Raw genomic sequence first — 16,896 nt, 5'->3', positions numbered from 1 at the left:
GTGAAGCATAAAGGAACCATATGTGCAGGCTCTGATTTAAGTAGCGGTGCCATACATGAATTATTGGAGGATGCCCCCCCGAGAATAGAAACAATTAGGGCATTGACAGAAAACCAGTGTGTACGAGTATGGAAATGTACATCCTCCCCCTTTCTGTTTAACAAACATAAAGATGTAGCTTGGAAGGTGGCACAGAACTGTTTACCAACAAGAACAGTCCTCTACAGATGGGGTCTGTGTGCTAGTGCTAAATGTATCAGAGAAAGCTTTTGTAATGAAGAAACAATAGATCATGTGTTTTGGGACTGTACATTTGCTAAACTTGTGTGGAATGTGTTTAGGCCATGGTTTGGAAATAAAAACATGGTTTTATGTAGAGAAACTGTACTTTTTGGATTACACATAAAGAAAAAAGATCAAGAATTTTGTAGACTCTGGGCAGTTATTAATTGTGTCAAATGTACTTTGTGGGTGGTTAGGAATAGGTTATTCCTTAAAAAAGAAAAGATTAGTTTGGGTGGGGCAAAAAGTATGGCACTGAACAGCATTAAGGACTATGTCACAAGGGACTTGTTGAAGTACGGGAAGGAAAAAACAAAAGTCATGTGGAAAATGGATTGTATGGGAAATTTGTTTGGGTGGGATTTATGCTTTTAATGGGACAGAATTTGCGACTTGTGTAACATGTATTATGGATTTGTGATATGTTGATGTGATATCCTTCTGATTTAAATGCAGTGAAAGATGTAAAAGATTTTAGCCTCCACAATGTGCTTGTACATGTATTTTTAAGCTGATACCTCTGAGTCTTATGTATGTATTTGCTATGAAACACAATAAAGTAAAAAATTGAAAATTGAAAAATTGTTTGCCCAGGGCGAGGCTCGGCCATTGCACATCCGGTCGTGCTGACCCCTGCGAATTCCTCAAATGTGGGAATCTCGACTGCACAATTTCTGGTAGTGGGGGACTGCGTTCGCGCTCTCCCCTGATTTTGATGGTGTAAAGAAAAGACAGAGCGACTAGTGGAACGTGGACAATGCTCTCTGTGGGACACTATGGCTCATTTCTTTGCTTTCTGTGCCATGTTCTGCCGTACGTTCGCTCTTTTGCTCGGCTTCTCCGTCGGAGGAGTCTAGATTTAGTGCGTGCCTCCTGTCCACTATCTAGCCGGGATAATTTAGATGCAGCCTTGGCACTTCACCGGGAGAGGTCGCTGTTATGGAAGCTCCGAGTAATGATGTCTTTCAGGGAGGCCCCTCCCCCTTTACGGAATCTTGGAGGTGGGCCCACCATCTGCGTGTTGCCAGTGGCCAGGAACCCCTGCGCCAACTTGGTCTGTTCCAACTCATACTTACCTGGCAGGGGTGATACAATGATCAAGAAGGTTGTTTGCCCAGGGCGAGGCTCGGCCATTGCACATCCGGTCGTGCTGACCCCTGCGAATTCCTCAAATGTGGGAATCTCGACTGCACAATTTCTGGTAGTGGGGGACTGCGTTCGCGCTCTCCCCTGATTTTGATGGTGTAAAGAAAAGACAGAGCGACCAGTGGAACGTGGACAATGCTCTCTGTGGGACACCATGGCTCATTTCTTTGCTTTCTGTGCCATGTTCTGCCGTACGTTCGCTCTTTTGCTCGGCTTCTCCGTCGGAGGAGTCTAGATTTAGTGCGTGCCTCCTGTCCACTATCTAGCCGGGATAATTTAGATGCAGCCTTGGCACTTCACCGGGAGAGGTCGCTGTTATGGAAGCTCCGAGTAATGATGTCTTTCAGGGAGGCCCCTCCCCCTTTACGGAATCTTGGAGGTGGGCCCACCATCTGCGTGTTGCCAGTGGCCAGGAACCCCTGCGCCAACTTGGTCTGTTCCAACTCATACTTACCTGGCAGGGGTGATACAATGATCAAGAAGGTTGTTTGCCCAGGGCGAGGCTCGGCCATTGCACATCCGGTCGTGCTGACCCCTGCGAATTCCTCAAATGTGGGAATCTCGACTGCACAATTTCTGGTAGTGGGGGACTGCGTTCGCGCTCTCCCCTGATTTTGATGGTGTAAAGAAAAGACAGAGCGACTAGTGGAACGTGGACAATGCTCTCTGTGGGACACTATGGCTCATTTCTTTGCTTTCTGTGCCATGTTCTGCCGTACGTTCGCTCTTTTGCTCGGCTTCTCCGTCGGAGGAGTCTAGATTTAGTGCGTGCCTCCTGTCCACTATCTAGCCGGGATAATTTAGATGCAGCCTTGGCACTTCACCGGGAGAGGTCGCTGTTATGGAAGCTCCGAGTAATGATGTCTTTCAGGGAGGCCCCTCCCCCTTTACGGAATCTTGGAGGTGGGCCCACCATCTGCGTGTTGCCAGTGGCCAGGAACCCCTGCGCCAACTTGGTCTGTTCCAACTCATACTTACCTGGCAGGGGTGATACAATGATCAAGAAGGTTGTTTGCCCAGGGCGAGGCTCGGCCATTGCACATCCGGTCGTGCTGACCCCTGCGAATTCCTCAAATGTGGGAATCTCGACTGCACAATTTCTGGTAGTGGGGGACTGCGTTCGCGCTCTCCCCTGATTTTGATGGTGTAAAGAAAAGACAGAGCGACCAGTGGAACGTGGACAATGCTCTCTGTGGGACACCATGGCTCATTTCTTTGCTTTCTGTGCCATGTTCTGCCGTACGTTCGCTCTTTTGCTCGGCTTCTCCGTCGGAGGAGTCTAGATTTAGTGCGTGCCTCCTGTCCACTATCTAGCCGGGATAATTTAGATGCAGCCTTGGCACTTCACCGGGAGAGGTCGCTGTTATGGAAGCTCCGAGTAATGATGTCTTTCAGGGAGGCCCCTCCCCCTTTACGGAATCTTGGAGGTGGGCCCACCATCTGCGTGTTGCCAGTGGCCAGGAACCCCTGCGCCAACTTGGTCTGTTCCAACTCATACTTACCTGGCAGGGGTGATACAATGATCAAGAAGGTTGTTTGCCCAGGGCGAGGCTCGGCCATTGCACATCCGGTCGTGCTGACCCCTGCGAATTCCTCAAATGTGGGAATCTCGACTGCACAATTTCTGGTAGTGGGGGACTGCGTTCGCGCTCTCCCCTGATTTTGATGGTGTAAAGAAAAGACAGAGCGACTAGTGGAACGTGGACAATGCTCTCTGTGGGACACTATGGCTCATTTCTTTGCTTTCTGTGCCATGTTCTGCCGTACGTTCGCTCTTTTGCTCGGCTTCTCCGTCGGAGGAGTCTAGATTTAGTGCGTGCCTCCTGTCCACTATCTAGCCGGGATAATTTAGATGCAGCCTTGGCACTTCACCGGGAGAGGTCGCTGTTATGGAAGCTCCGAGTAATGATGTCTTTCAGGGAGGCCCCTCCCCCTTTACGGAATCTTGGAGGTGGGCCCACCATCTGCGTGTTGCCAGTGGCCAGGAACCCCTGCGCCAACTTGGTCTGTTCCAACTCATACTTACCTGGCAGGGGTGATACAATGATCAAGAAGGTTGTTTGCCCAGGGCGAGGCTCGGCCATTGCACATCCGGTCGTGCTGACCCCTGCGAATTCCTCAAATGTGGGAATCTCGACTGCACAATTTCTGGTAGTGGGGGACTGCGTTCGCGCTCTCCCCTGATTTTGATGGTGTAAAGAAAAGACAGAGCGACCAGTGGAACGTGGACAATGCTCTCTGTGGGACACCATGGCTCATTTCTTTGCTTTCTGTGCCATGTTCTGCCGTACGTTCGCTCTTTTGCTCGGCTTCTCCGTCGGAGGAGTCTAGATTTAGTGCGTGCCTCCTGTCCACTATCTAGCCGGGATAATTTAGATGCAGCCTTGGCACTTCACCGGGAGAGGTCGCTGTTATGGAAGCTCCGAGTAATGATGTCTTTCAGGGAGGCCCCTCCCCCTTTACGGAATCTTGGAGGTGGGCCCACCATCTGCGTGTTGCCAGTGGCCAGGAACCCCTGCGCCAACTTGGTCTGTTCCAACTCATACTTACCTGGCAGGGGTGATACAATGATCAAGAAGGTTGTTTGCCCAGGGCGAGGCTCGGCCATTGCACATCCGGTCGTGCTGACCCCTGCGAATTCCTCAAATGTGGGAATCTCGACTGCACAATTTCTGGTAGTGGGGGACTGCGTTCGCGCTCTCCCCTGATTTTGATGGTGTAAAGAAAAGACAGAGCGACTAGTGGAACGTGGACAATGCTCTCTGTGGGACACTATGGCTCATTTCTTTGCTTTCTGTGCCATGTTCTGCCGTACGTTCGCTCTTTTGCTCGGCTTCTCCGTCGGAGGAGTCTAGATTTAGTGCGTGCCTCCTGTCCACTATCTAGCCGGGATAATTTAGATGCAGCCTTGGCACTTCACCGGGAGAGGTCGCTGTTATGGAAGCTCCGAGTAATGATGTCTTTCAGGGAGGCCCCTCCCCCTTTACGGAATCTTGGAGGTGGGCCCACCATCTGCGTGTTGCCAGTGGCCAGGAACCCCTGCGCCAACTTGGTCTGTTCCAACTCATACTTACCTGGCAGGGGTGATACAATGATCAAGAAGGTTGTTTGCCCAGGGCGAGGCTCGGCCATTGCACATCCGGTCGTGCTGACCCCTGCGAATTCCTCAAATGTGGGAATCTCGACTGCACAATTTCTGGTAGTGGGGGACTGCGTTCGCGCTCTCCCCTGATTTTGATGGTGTAAAGAAAAGACAGAGCGACCAGTGGAACGTGGACAATGCTCTCTGTGGGACACCATGGCTCATTTCTTTGCTTTCTGTGCCATGTTCTGCCGTACGTTCGCTCTTTTGCTCGGCTTCTCCGTCGGAGGAGTCTAGATTTAGTGCGTGCCTCCTGTCCACTATCTAGCCGGGATAATTTAGATGCAGCCTTGGCACTTCACCGGGAGAGGTCGCTGTTATGGAAGCTCCGAGTAATGATGTCTTTCAGGGAGGCCCCTCCCCCTTTACGGAATCTTGGAGGTGGGCCCACCATCTGCGTGTTGCCAGTGGCCAGGAACCCCTGCGCCAACTTGGTCTGTTCCAACTCATACTTACCTGGCAGGGGTGATACAATGATCAAGAAGGTTGTTTGCCCAGGGCGAGGCTCGGCCATTGCACATCCGGTCGTGCTGACCCCTGCGAATTCCTCAAATGTGGGAATCTCGACTGCACAATTTCTGGTAGTGGGGGACTGCGTTCGCGCTCTCCCCTGATTTTGATGGTGTAAAGAAAAGACAGAGCGACTAGTGGAACGTGGACAATGCTCTCTGTGGGACACTATGGCTCATTTCTTTGCTTTCTGTGCCATGTTCTGCCGTACGTTCGCTCTTTTGCTCGGCTTCTCCGTCGGAGGAGTCTAGATTTAGTGCGTGCCTCCTGTCCACTATCTAGCCGGGATAATTTAGATGCAGCCTTGGCACTTCACCGGGAGAGGTCGCTGTTATGGAAGCTCCGAGTAATGATGTCTTTCAGGGAGGCCCCTCCCCCTTTACGGAATCTTGGAGGTGGGCCCACCATCTGCGTGTTGCCAGTGGCCAGGAACCCCTGCGCCAACTTGGTCTGTTCCAACTCATACTTACCTGGCAGGGGTGATACAATGATCAAGAAGGTTGTTTGCCCAGGGCGAGGCTCGGCCATTGCACATCCGGTCGTGCTGACCCCTGCGAATTCCTCAAATGTGGGAATCTCGACTGCACAATTTCTGGTAGTGGGGGACTGCGTTCGCGCTCTCCCCTGATTTTGATGGTGTAAAGAAAAGACAGAGCTTTTGGGAGAGTTGGGATTTCCAACAAATCAACTGGATTATGTCTTTGCTTTTCCTGGTAAGAAGATTTTTGAAGTCATTTTTGCAAGTTTAAGGATTTTTGAACTGTGCTGTGAGAGATTTGATAAAAAGAAGAAGGATTCTGCAGCCTTTCAGAAGATTGTTTTCATACCTTTGTCAGAGAGAGATTTAAAGATCGTCCATGTTGTGATGTATTCTGAAAAAGTGAAGATTGAGGACATTAGCACATGGTTAATGAGGTATGCCACAGTTCTTTCTGGATTTGAAGTAAAAGATGTGGATGGAATTAAAACGGGAGAACGAAGATTCCAAGTCAGGCTGAAAAGAATCGGTGATGGGATTCAACATCTACCCAATAATATCCAGATTGGTTCTTTTAGAGGCTCTGTTTTTTATGTAGGACAACCGAAGGAATGCAGGCGTTGTAGAAGCAAAGAGCATCTCGCGGCCCAATGCACTGTGGAGGTCTGTAGAATATGTAAGAGCACAGAACATACTGCCTCACAGTGCACTGCTTCTACAGTTTGTAATCTTTGCCTTTCACAAGACCACAGGTTTAAAGATTGTCCACGAGCCTATGCAAACCGTGTTAAAATGTGTGCTCCCCCCTCAGAAACGGAGTATAGTGCCACCATTGTTCAACACATGGAGGTAGTAACTTTGGAAGCACATGCTTCCAACATGGCTACCACCTCACCTGAATCTGATTACAACAATCAGCCTGATTTGGCTGAAACACAAGGAACAGTTTTTCTCCCCTCTCTCTTTTCAAGTGAGGTTGATACTAACCCAAACCAACAAATGAATGAGGCCACAGCTAAAGGAAGTTTGGACCCCTTCAGTCCATCAGAAGACATGGAAAGTGAAACATCCTGTTCAGAAAGTTCATCCGAGTCTTCGGCCGCCCTCAATGAGAGCCCAGATGGATCTGTAATTCCACCCTCACAAGCCGAAGGATTCCTGGGAACTACAGAAATCGGAGCAGAGAGTCCTTTGGAGTCAATCGTTTCCAACATTGGGGAGAACCCCTCTACAAGTTCACCATCTACAAGTTCACCATCTGCTTTCCCTGTGTCTCCCTCTGGTGGAGGAAACGTAGAAGACAAAAGGGAGAGAGTCCTCACCACCTCCTCTGGGGAGGCACAGTGGGGGGCTGAGATCAACTGGTCGCCCAAATCCCCTCTAGAAACCCCATTCTTAGAGCCTGATGAGGTCTTAGGGTTCTCCACAGCAACTCAAATGAAAGAAAGTTCTTTACAATCAAATACCTCCTCAGCAAGTCTAGCAAATAAAAAGAAACATGCAAAAAAAAGGAAGAAGACTCGCCATGAACATTGATATCCTCCCTAGTTCCCCTAATGGACACTCTAAAAACAACATCTATTAATGTACGTGGCATAAATGATAGAGTGAAATGTGAGGCAGTTTTTGAACATCTACAAACCTTAAAAAGTGACATTTATTTCTTACAGGAATGTTGGCTTTCATATAAAGATAATTATAAAACCTTCCAAGGACGATGGACACATGGGCCTTCTGTGTGGTCAGGAGATAACTCTAACAGAGCGTCTGGAGTAGGAATACTTTTTAGAGCTCATAATATTGAGGTCCAGAAAATTCAAATTATACAGGATGGAAGACTGATCTGTGTCGATATTCAGAGGCACGGGCTTGAGCTGAGACTTATTAATATCTATTGCCCTACTGATTTAAAAGATCGGTTAGAAACACTTTCAGCTTTATATCCTGTATTGTTATGTAACATTCCCATTGTAATAGCTGGTGATTTTAATTGTGTCCTAAATTGTAAAGATAAAATAACCAAAACAGCCAACACAACAGATAGTAGCTCTGAGCTGTTGAAGACCATTATAAAGGATTTTAAACTGATTGATACCTACAGAAAAGAAAATCCAGATCTGCCTGGTTTTACCTGGACAAATGGAAAGGCACACTCAAGAATAGACATGATTTTAACATCAACAAGTCTTGAGGTGATACAAGCTACAGTGGCTCCAACTTTTTTTTCAGATCACTCCCTTTTGACCTGTGCAGTAAAAATCCCTGGGTCTATAAAAGCTGGACAAGGTTACTGGAAACTGAATACAAGCCTTTTAGATAACCCCAATGTAATTAACAGATACAAAGCAAAATTTTATGATTGGATTTCATTGAAAAGTCTTTATAACTCAGCTTCAGACTGGTGGGAGGAAATTAAAAAGAGAACAAGAATATTCTTCCAAATAGAAGGGAAAAGGAAAGCTCAAGGGAAAAAACTTTATCTAAAAAGGTTACAAGGAAAACTGCAGAGATTCTATAAAATGCAGCAGGAGGGCTTTGATGTAGATGAGGAGATCACCCTGATTAAAGGGAAAATGATGACCATCGCAGCAGAAGATGCAAGAGGAGTTATAGAAAGGAGTCGAGCTAAAACCTTTGAACAGAACGAAAATTGTACACAGTATTTCTTCAGGAAATTGCTGAAACCACGTCAGTCAATAAAAGAACTAAAAAATCAAGATGGTATCAAAGTGGACAAACAAAATGAGCTGGCAAATGTTGTGGAAACTTTTTACAAAGATCTTTATAAGAAGCCATGTACAAATTCTATACAGAAGCAGCGTTTTCTGGGACAAATAGAAAAGGTCCTGTTAAATGAAGACAAATATCTTTTAGAAAGTCCCTTTTCGCTACATGAAATAAAAAAGGCCATAGATAACCTATCAAAGAATAAAGCACCAGGACTTGACGGCTTGCCAGGGGATTTTTACATTGCTTTTAAGGACATCTTAGCGGAGGAGCTTCTTAACATATATAAAGAATCTCAGGAGAAGGGAGAATTAACTGACAGTATGAGAAACGGCTGTATCTCACTCCTCTTTAAAAAAGGAGAAAAATCAGACATAAAGAATTGGAGACCAATAAGCCTTTTAGGGACTGACTATAAGATCTGTGCTAAAGTTATGTGCTCTAGATTGCAAACTGTGTTGGCCAAAGTCGTCAGCTCTGAACAGACCTGCGGAATCCCAAAGAGAGGAATATCAGATAATCTTGCCTTGACACGGGACATTATCCTCTACTCTAAGGAAAGACAAACTCCAGTGAGCATTGTGACCCTGGACCATGAAAAAGCATTTGATAAACTTGATAGAGAATTTTTAATGTCAATTTTAGAAAAGATGAATTTTGGACCATTGTTTCTGTCCTCCATTAAAATGATGTACTGCAACATTTCCAGCATTGCCATGATCAACGGCCACCCATCAGCAACCATCCCGCTGCAGTCTGGACTAAGACAAGGGTGCCCTCTGTCAGCTTCACTATTTGTCATATGCATGGAGCCCCTAGCCAATGCAATACGTTCTAATGTGAACTTCAGAGGAATGCCAATCCCTGGAGGGAATGGAAGACAGGCAAAATTATCTATGTATATGGATGATATAACCTTCTTTGCAGTGGATAACCTTTCTATTCACACAGGATTGGCTACATGTGGACAATTCTCTAAAGCAACAGGAATTAAGTTGAATGTAAGTAAAAGTGAAATCTTGTACAGTAATTGGACAGAAAACAAAATACCCTTAGGGTTGACTGAACAAGATAAAAATATTAAGGTTCTTGGGATTTACTTTGGAGAAGAGACAGATAGGAAAAACTGGGGAACGAGAATAAATAAAATAAAACAGAAATTCTTCCTATGGAGATCACGTGATTTAACAATGCTTGGCAAAATTATGATTGCAAAGATGGAAATTCTATCAGCCTTATCATACCTGGCGATGATACTTCCTGCCCCCAGTCCCTTCATCACATTGGCCCGCCGGGAGATGTTCCGCTTTATCTGGGGGGGAAAAACAGAGAGAGTCAAAAGGACAATCATGTATAAACCAAAAGCTTTAGGGGGCAGAGACGTGCTGGATATTACAAAGAAATTTAAAGCAATGTTCCTGAGTAACATCTTAAAAGGAATAGCAGACCAAGGAGGAGAAGCTCTGTGGACTCTCTTTGCCAAATTCTGGGTGGGCAGGTATATGCCTGGGAAGAATTGGGAAAGGCGACCTCTCACCCTACCCTCCTCGGATACTCGGCCATACCTCTACCAAGAAGCAAAAGATTTTTAGTGAAGCATAAAGGAACCATATGTGCAGGCTCTGATTTAAGTAGCGGTGCCATACATGAATTATTGGAGGATGCCCCCCCGAGAATAGAAACAATTAGGGCATTGACAGAAAACCAGTGTGTACGAGTATGGAAATGTACATCCTCCCCCTTTCTGTTTAACAAACATAAAGATGTAGCTTGGAAGGTGGCACAGAACTGTTTACCAACAAGAACAGTCCTCTACAGATGGGGTCTGTGTGCTAGTGCTAAATGTATCAGAGAAAGCTTTTGTAATGAAGAAACAATAGATCATGTGTTTTGGGACTGTACATTTGCTAAACTTGTGTGGAATGTGTTTAGGCCATGGTTTGGAAATAAAAACATGGTTTTATGTAGAGAAACTGTACTTTTTGGATTACACATAAAGAAAAAAGATCAAGAATTTTGTAGACTCTGGGCAGTTATTAATTGTGTCAAATGTACTTTGTGGGTGGTTAGGAATAGGTTATTCCTTAAAAAAGAAAAGATTAGTTTGGGTGGGGCAAAAAGTATGGCACTGAACAGCATTAAGGACTATGTCACAAGGGACTTGTTGAAGTACGGGAAGGAAAAAACAAAAGTCATGTGGAAAATGGATTGTATGGGAAATTTGTTTGGGTGGGATTTATGCTTTTAATGGGACAGAATTTGCGACTTGTGTAACATGTATTATGGATTTGTGATATGTTGATGTGATATCCTTCTGATTTAAATGCAGTGAAAGATGTAAAAGATTTTAGCCTCCACAATGTGCTTGTACATGTATTTTTAAGCTGATACCTCTGAGTCTTATGTATGTATTTGCTATGAAACACAATAAAGTAAAAAATTGAAAATTGAAAAATTGTTTGCCCAGGGCGAGGCTCGGCCATTGCACATCCGGTCGTGCTGACCCCTGCGAATTCCTCAAATGTGGGAATCTCGACTGCACAATTTCTGGTAGTGGGGGACTGCGTTCGCGCTCTCCCCTGATTTTGATGGTGTAAAGAAAAGACAGAGCGACTAGTGGAACGTGGACAATGCTCTCTGTGGGACACTATGGCTCATTTCTTTGCTTTCTGTGCCATGTTCTGCCGTACGTTCGCTCTTTTGCTCGGCTTCTCCGTCGGAGGAGTCTAGATTTAGTGCGTGCCTCCTGTCCACTATCTAGCCGGGATAATTTAGATGCAGCCTTGGCACTTCACCGGGAGAGGTCGCTGTTATGGAAGCTCCGAGTAATGATGTCTTTCAGGGAGGCCCCTCCCCCTTTACGGAATCTTGGAGGTGGGCCCACCATCTGCGTGTTGCCAGTGGCCAGGAACCCCTGCGCCAACTTGGTCTGTTCCAACTCATACTTACCTGGCAGGGGTGATACAATGATCAAGAAGGTTGTTTGCCCAGGGCGAGGCTCGGCCATTGCACATCCGGTCGTGCTGACCCCTGCGAATTCCTCAAATGTGGGAATCTCGACTGCACAATTTCTGGTAGTGGGGGACTGCGTTCGCGCTCTCCCCTGATTTTGATGGTGTAAAGAAAAGACAGAGCGACCAGTGGAACGTGGACAATGCTCTCTGTGGGACACCATGGCTCATTTCTTTGCTTTCTGTGCCATGTTCTGCCGTACGTTCGCTCTTTTGCTCGGCTTCTCCGTCGGAGGAGTCTAGATTTAGTGCGTGCCTCCTGTCCACTATCTAGCCGGGATAATTTAGATGCAGCCTTGGCACTTCACCGGGAGAGGTCGCTGTTATGGAAGCTCCGAGTAATGATGTCTTTCAGGGAGGCCCCTCCCCCTTTACGGAATCTTGGAGGTGGGCCCACCATCTGCGTGTTGCCAGTGGCCAGGAACCCCTGCGCCAACTTGGTCTGTTCCAACTCATACTTACCTGGCAGGGGTGATACAATGATCAAGAAGGTTGTTTGCCCAGGGCGAGGCTCGGCCATTGCACATCCGGTCGTGCTGACCCCTGCGAATTCCTCAAATGTGGGAATCTCGACTGCACAATTTCTGGTAGTGGGGGACTGCGTTCGCGCTCTCCCCTGATTTTGATGGTGTAAAGAAAAGACAGAGCGACCAGTGGAACGTGGACAATGCTCTCTGTGGGACACTATGGCTCATTTCTTTGCTTTCTGTGCCATGTTCTGCCGTACGTTCGCTCTTTTGCTCGGCTTCTCCGTCGGAGGAGTCTAGATTTAGTGCGTGCCTCCTGTCCACTATCTAGCCGGGATAATTTAGATGCAGCCTTGGCACTTCACCGGGAGAGGTCGCTGTTATGGAAGCTCCGAGTAATGATGTCTTTCAGGGAGGCCCCTCCCCCTTTACGGAATCTTGGAGGTGGGCCCACCATCTGCGTGTTGCCAGTGGCCAGGAACCCCTGCGCCAACTTGGTCTGTTCCAACTCATACTTACCTGGCAGGGGTGATACAATGATCAAGAAGGTTGTTTGCCCAGGGCGAGGCTCGGCCATTGCACATCCGGTCGTGCTGACCCCTGCGAATTCCTCAAATGTGGGAATCTCGACTGCACAATTTCTGGTAGTGGGGGACTGCGTTCGCGCTCTCCCCTGATTTTGATGGTGTAAAGAAAAGACAGAGCGACCAGTGGAACGTGGACAATGCTCTCTGTGGGACACCATGGCTCATTTCTTTGCTTTCTGTGCCATGTTCTGCCGTACGTTCGCTCTTTTGCTCGGCTTCTCCGTCGGAGGAGTCTAGATTTAGTGCGTGCCTCCTGTCCACTATCTAGCCGGGATAATTTAGATGCAGCCTTGGCACTTCACCGGGAGAGGTCGCTGTTATGGAAGCTCCGAGTAATGATGTCTTTCAGGGAGGCCCCTCCCCCTTTACGGAATCTTGGAGGTGGGCCCACCATCTGCGTGTTGCCAGTGGCCAGGAACCCCTGCGCCAACTTGGTCTGTTCCAACTCATACTTACCTGGCAGGGGTGATACAATGATCAAGAAGGTTGTTTGCCCAGGGCGAGGCTCGGCCATTGCACATCCGGTCGTGCTGACCCCTGCGAATTCCTCAAATGTGGGAATCTCGACTGCACAATTTCTGGTAGTGGGGGACTGCGTTCGCGCTCTCCCCTGATTTTGATGGTGTAAAGAAAAGACAGAGCTTTTGGGAGAGTTGGGATTTCCAACAAATCAACTGGATTATGTCTTTGCTTTTCCTGGTAAGAAGATTTTTGAAGTCATTTTTGCAAGTTTAAGGATTTTTGAACTGTGCTGTGAGAGATTTGATAAAAAGAAGAAGGATTCTGCAGCCTTTCAGAAGATTGTTTTCATACCTTTGTCAGAGAGAGATTTAAAGATCGTCCATGTTGTGATGTATTCTGAAAAAGTGAAGATTGAGGACATTAGCACATGGTTAATGAGGTATGCCACAGTTCTTTCTGGATTTGAAGTAAAAGATGTGGATGGAATTAAAACGGGAGAACGAAGATTCCAAGTCAGGCTGAAAAGAATCGGTGATGGGATTCAACATCTACCCAATAATATCCAGATTGGTTCTTTTAGAGGCTCTGTTTTTTATGTAGGACAACCGAAGGAATGCAGGCGTTGTAGAAGCAAAGAGCATCTCGCGGCCCAATGCACTGTGGAGGTCTGTAGAATATGTAAGAGCACAGAACATACTGCCTCACAGTGCACTGCTTCTACAGTTTGTAATCTTTGCCTTTCACAAGACCACAGGTTTAAAGATTGTCCACGAGCCTATGCAAACCGTGTTAAAATGTGTGCTCCCCCCTCAGAAACGGAGTATAGTGCCACCATTGTTCAACACATGGAGGTAGTAACTTTGGAAGCACATGCTTCCAACATGGCTACCACCTCACCTGAATCTGATTACAACAATCAGCCTGATTTGGCTGAAACACAAGGAACAGTTTTTCTCCCCTCTCTCTTTTCAAGTGAGGTTGATACTAACCCAAACCAACAAATGAATGAGGCCACAGCTAAAGGAAGTTTGGACCCCTTCAGTCCATCAGAAGACATGGAAAGTGAAACATCCTGTTCAGAAAGTTCATCCGAGTCTTCGGCCGCCCTCAATGAGAGCCCAGATGGATCTGTAATTCCACCCTCACAAGCCGAAGGATTCCTGGGAACTACAGAAATCGGAGCAGAGAGTCCTTTGGAGTCAATCGTTTCCAACATTGGGGAGAACCCCTCTACAAGTTCACCATCTACAAGTTCACCATCTGCTTTCCCTGTGTCTCCCTCTGGTGGAGGAAACGTAGAAGACAAAAGGGAGAGAGTCCTCACCACCTCCTCTGGGGAGGCACAGTGGGGGGCTGAGATCAACTGGTCGCCCAAATCCCCTCTAGAAACCCCATTCTTAGAGCCTGATGAGGTCTTAGGGTTCTCCACAGCAACTCAAATGAAAGAAAGTTCTTTACAATCAAATACCTCCTCAGCAAGTCTAGCAAATAAAAAGAAACATGCAAAAAAAAGGAAGAAGACTCGCCATGAACATTGATATCCTCCCTAGTTCCCCTAATGGACACTCTAAAAACAACATCTATTAATGTACGTGGCATAAATGATAGAGTGAAATGTGAGGCAGTTTTTGAACATCTACAAACCTTAAAAAGTGACATTTATTTCTTACAGGAATGTTGGCTTTCATATAAAGATAATTATAAAACCTTCCAAGGACGATGGACACATGGGCCTTCTGTGTGGTCAGGAGATAACTCTAACAGAGCGTCTGGAGTAGGAATACTTTTTAGAGCTCATAATATTGAGGTCCAGAAAATTCAAATTATACAGGATGGAAGACTGATCTGTGTCGATATTCAGAGGCACGGGCTTGAGCTGAGACTTATTAATATCTATTGCCCTACTGATTTAAAAGATCGGTTAGAAACACTTTCAGCTTTATATCCTGTATTGTTATGTAACATTCCCATTGTAATAGCTGGTGATTTTAATTGTGTCCTAAATTGTAAAGATAAAATAACCAAAACAGCCAACACAACAGATAGTAGCTCTGAGCTGTTGAAGACCATTATAAAGGATTTTAAACTGATTGATACCTACAGAAAAGAAAATCCAGATCTGCCTGGTTTTACCTGGACAAATGGAAAGGCACACTCAAGAATAGACATGATTTTAACATCAACAAGTCTTGAGGTGATACAAGCTACAGTGGCTCCAACTTTTTTTTCAGATCACTCCCTTTTGACCTGTGCAGTAAAAATCCCTGGGTCTATAAAAGCTGGACAAGGTTACTGGAAACTGAATACAAGCCTTTTAGATAACCCCAATGTAATTAACAGATACAAAGCAAAATTTTATGATTGGATTTCATTGAAAAGTCTTTATAACTCAGCTTCAGACTGGTGGGAGGAAATTAAAAAGAGAACAAGAATATTCTTCCAAATAGAAGGGAAAAGGAAAGCTCAAGGGAAAAAACTTTATCTAAAAAGGTTACAAGGAAAACTGCAGAGATTCTATAAAATGCAGCAGGAGGGCTTTGATGTAGATGAGGAGATCACCCTGATTAAAGGGAAAATGATGACCATCGCAGCAGAAGATGCAAGAGGAGTTATAGAAAGGAGTCGAGCTAAAACCTTTGAACAGAACGAAAATTGTACACAGTATTTCTTCAGGAAATTGCTGAAACCACGTCAGTCAATAAAAGAACTAAAAAATCAAGATGGTATCAAAGTGGACAAACAAAATGAGCTGGCAAATGTTGTGGAAACTTTTTACAAAGATCTTTATAAGAAGCCATGTACAAATTCTATACAGAAGCAGCGTTTTCTGGGACAAATAGAAAAGGTCCTGTTAAATGAAGACAAATATCTTTTAGAAAGTCCCTTTTCGCTACATGAAATAAAAAAGGCCATAGATAACCTATCAAAGAATAAAGCACCAGGACTTGACGGCTTGCCAGGGGATTTTTACATTGCTTTTAAGGACATCTTAGCGGAGGAGCTTCTTAACATATATAAAGAATCTCAGGAGAAGGGAGAATTAACTGACAGTATGAGAAACGGCTGTATCTCACTCCTCTTTAAAAAAGGAGAAAAATCAGACATAAAGAATTGGAGACCAATAAGCCTTTTAGGGACTGACTATAAGATCTGTGCTAAAGTTATGTGCTCTAGATTGCAAACTGTGTTGGCCAAAGTCGTCAGCTCTGAACAGACCTGCGGAATCCCAAAGAGAGGAATATCAGATAATCTTGCCTTGACACGGGACATTATCCTCTACTCTAAGGAAAGACAAACTCCAGTGAGCATTGTGACCCTGGACCATGAAAAAGCATTTGATAAACTTGATAGAGAATTTTTAATGTCAATTTTAGAAAAGATGAATTTTGGACCATTGTTTCTGTCCTCCATTAAAATGATGTACTGCAACATTTCCAGCATTGCCATGATCAACGGCCACCCATCAGCAACCATCCCGCTGCAGTCTGGACTAAGACAAGGGTGCCCTCTGTCAGCTTCACTATTTGTCATATGCATGGAGCCCCTAGCCAATGCAATACGTTCTAATGTGAACTTCAGAGGAATGCCAATCCCTGGAGGGAATGGAAGACAGGCAAAATTATCTATGTATATGGATGATATAACCTTCTTTGCAGTGGATAACCTTTCTATTCACACAGGATTGGCTACATGTGGACAATTCTCTAAAGCAACAGGAATTAAGTTGAATGTAAGTAAAAGTGAAATCTTGTACAGTAATTGGACAGAAAACAAAATACCCTTAGGGTTGACTGAACAAGATAAAAATATTAAGGTTCTTGGGATTTACTTTGGAGAAGAGACAGATAGGAAAAACTGGGGAACGAGAATAAATAAAATAAAACAGAAATTCTTCCTATGGAGATCACGTGATTTAACAATGCTTGGCAAAATTATGATTGCAAAGATGGAAATTCTATCAGCCTTATCATACCTGGCGATGATACTTCCTGCCCCCAGTCCCTTCATCACATTGGCCCGCCGGGAGATGTTCCGCTTTATCTGGGGGGGAAAAACAGAGAGAGTCAAAAGGACAATCATGTAT

At 45.5% G+C, this 16,896-nt stretch overlaps 13 non-coding genes and 2 pseudogenes across 13 annotated transcripts; all 15 read left to right on the top strand.

Moving 5' to 3' along the window:
- Positions 1–817: 817 nt before the first annotated feature.
- On the top strand, positions 818–991 carry LOC143105283 (U1 spliceosomal RNA; annotated as a pseudogene).
- A 359-nt stretch (positions 992–1,350) lies between these two features.
- On the top strand, positions 1,351–1,515 carry LOC143105211 (U1 spliceosomal RNA). Its single transcript, XR_012983345.1, has one exon. It is a non-coding gene; the product is annotated as a U1 spliceosomal RNA (small nuclear RNA).
- Positions 1,516–1,874: 359 nt separating this feature from the next.
- On the top strand, positions 1,875–2,039 carry LOC143105210 (U1 spliceosomal RNA). The gene has a single exon (XR_012983344.1). It is a non-coding gene; the product is annotated as a U1 spliceosomal RNA (small nuclear RNA).
- Positions 2,040–2,398: 359 nt separating this feature from the next.
- LOC143105208 (U1 spliceosomal RNA) lies at positions 2,399–2,563 on the top strand. Its single transcript, XR_012983342.1, has one exon. It is a non-coding gene; the product is annotated as a U1 spliceosomal RNA (small nuclear RNA).
- A 359-nt stretch (positions 2,564–2,922) lies between these two features.
- LOC143105207 (U1 spliceosomal RNA) lies at positions 2,923–3,087 on the top strand. The gene has a single exon (XR_012983341.1). It is a non-coding gene; the product is annotated as a U1 spliceosomal RNA (small nuclear RNA).
- A 359-nt stretch (positions 3,088–3,446) lies between these two features.
- Positions 3,447–3,611, top strand: LOC143105206 (U1 spliceosomal RNA). The gene has a single exon (XR_012983340.1). It is a non-coding gene; the product is annotated as a U1 spliceosomal RNA (small nuclear RNA).
- A 359-nt stretch (positions 3,612–3,970) lies between these two features.
- LOC143105205 (U1 spliceosomal RNA) lies at positions 3,971–4,135 on the top strand. Its single transcript, XR_012983339.1, has one exon. It is a non-coding gene; the product is annotated as a U1 spliceosomal RNA (small nuclear RNA).
- Positions 4,136–4,494: 359 nt separating this feature from the next.
- Positions 4,495–4,659, top strand: LOC143105204 (U1 spliceosomal RNA). The gene has a single exon (XR_012983338.1). It is a non-coding gene; the product is annotated as a U1 spliceosomal RNA (small nuclear RNA).
- Positions 4,660–5,018: 359 nt separating this feature from the next.
- LOC143105203 (U1 spliceosomal RNA) lies at positions 5,019–5,183 on the top strand. Its single transcript, XR_012983337.1, has one exon. It is a non-coding gene; the product is annotated as a U1 spliceosomal RNA (small nuclear RNA).
- Positions 5,184–5,542: 359 nt separating this feature from the next.
- Positions 5,543–5,707, top strand: LOC143105202 (U1 spliceosomal RNA). The gene has a single exon (XR_012983336.1). It is a non-coding gene; the product is annotated as a U1 spliceosomal RNA (small nuclear RNA).
- A 4,986-nt stretch (positions 5,708–10,693) lies between these two features.
- On the top strand, positions 10,694–10,867 carry LOC143105282 (U1 spliceosomal RNA; annotated as a pseudogene).
- Positions 10,868–11,226: 359 nt separating this feature from the next.
- Positions 11,227–11,391, top strand: LOC143105201 (U1 spliceosomal RNA). Its single transcript, XR_012983335.1, has one exon. It is a non-coding gene; the product is annotated as a U1 spliceosomal RNA (small nuclear RNA).
- Positions 11,392–11,750: 359 nt separating this feature from the next.
- LOC143105200 (U1 spliceosomal RNA) lies at positions 11,751–11,915 on the top strand. The gene has a single exon (XR_012983334.1). It is a non-coding gene; the product is annotated as a U1 spliceosomal RNA (small nuclear RNA).
- Positions 11,916–12,274: 359 nt separating this feature from the next.
- LOC143105199 (U1 spliceosomal RNA) lies at positions 12,275–12,439 on the top strand. The gene has a single exon (XR_012983333.1). It is a non-coding gene; the product is annotated as a U1 spliceosomal RNA (small nuclear RNA).
- A 359-nt stretch (positions 12,440–12,798) lies between these two features.
- Positions 12,799–12,963, top strand: LOC143105197 (U1 spliceosomal RNA). Its single transcript, XR_012983331.1, has one exon. It is a non-coding gene; the product is annotated as a U1 spliceosomal RNA (small nuclear RNA).
- The last annotated feature ends 3,933 nt before the right edge of the window (positions 12,964–16,896 follow it).

This window comes from Alosa pseudoharengus, unplaced genomic scaffold (assembly GCF_046254945.1).
Source record: "Alosa pseudoharengus isolate Yale_2024_CS ecotype anadromous, Long Island Sound unplaced genomic scaffold, YU_APseudo_1.1 YU_APseudo_1.1_scf_5, whole genome shotgun sequence".
Lineage (NCBI taxonomy): Eukaryota > Metazoa > Chordata > Actinopteri > Clupeiformes > Clupeidae > Alosa > Alosa pseudoharengus.
The sequence above is the reverse complement of the archived record's forward strand: the minus strand, read 5'-3'. Positions and strand labels throughout refer to the sequence as shown.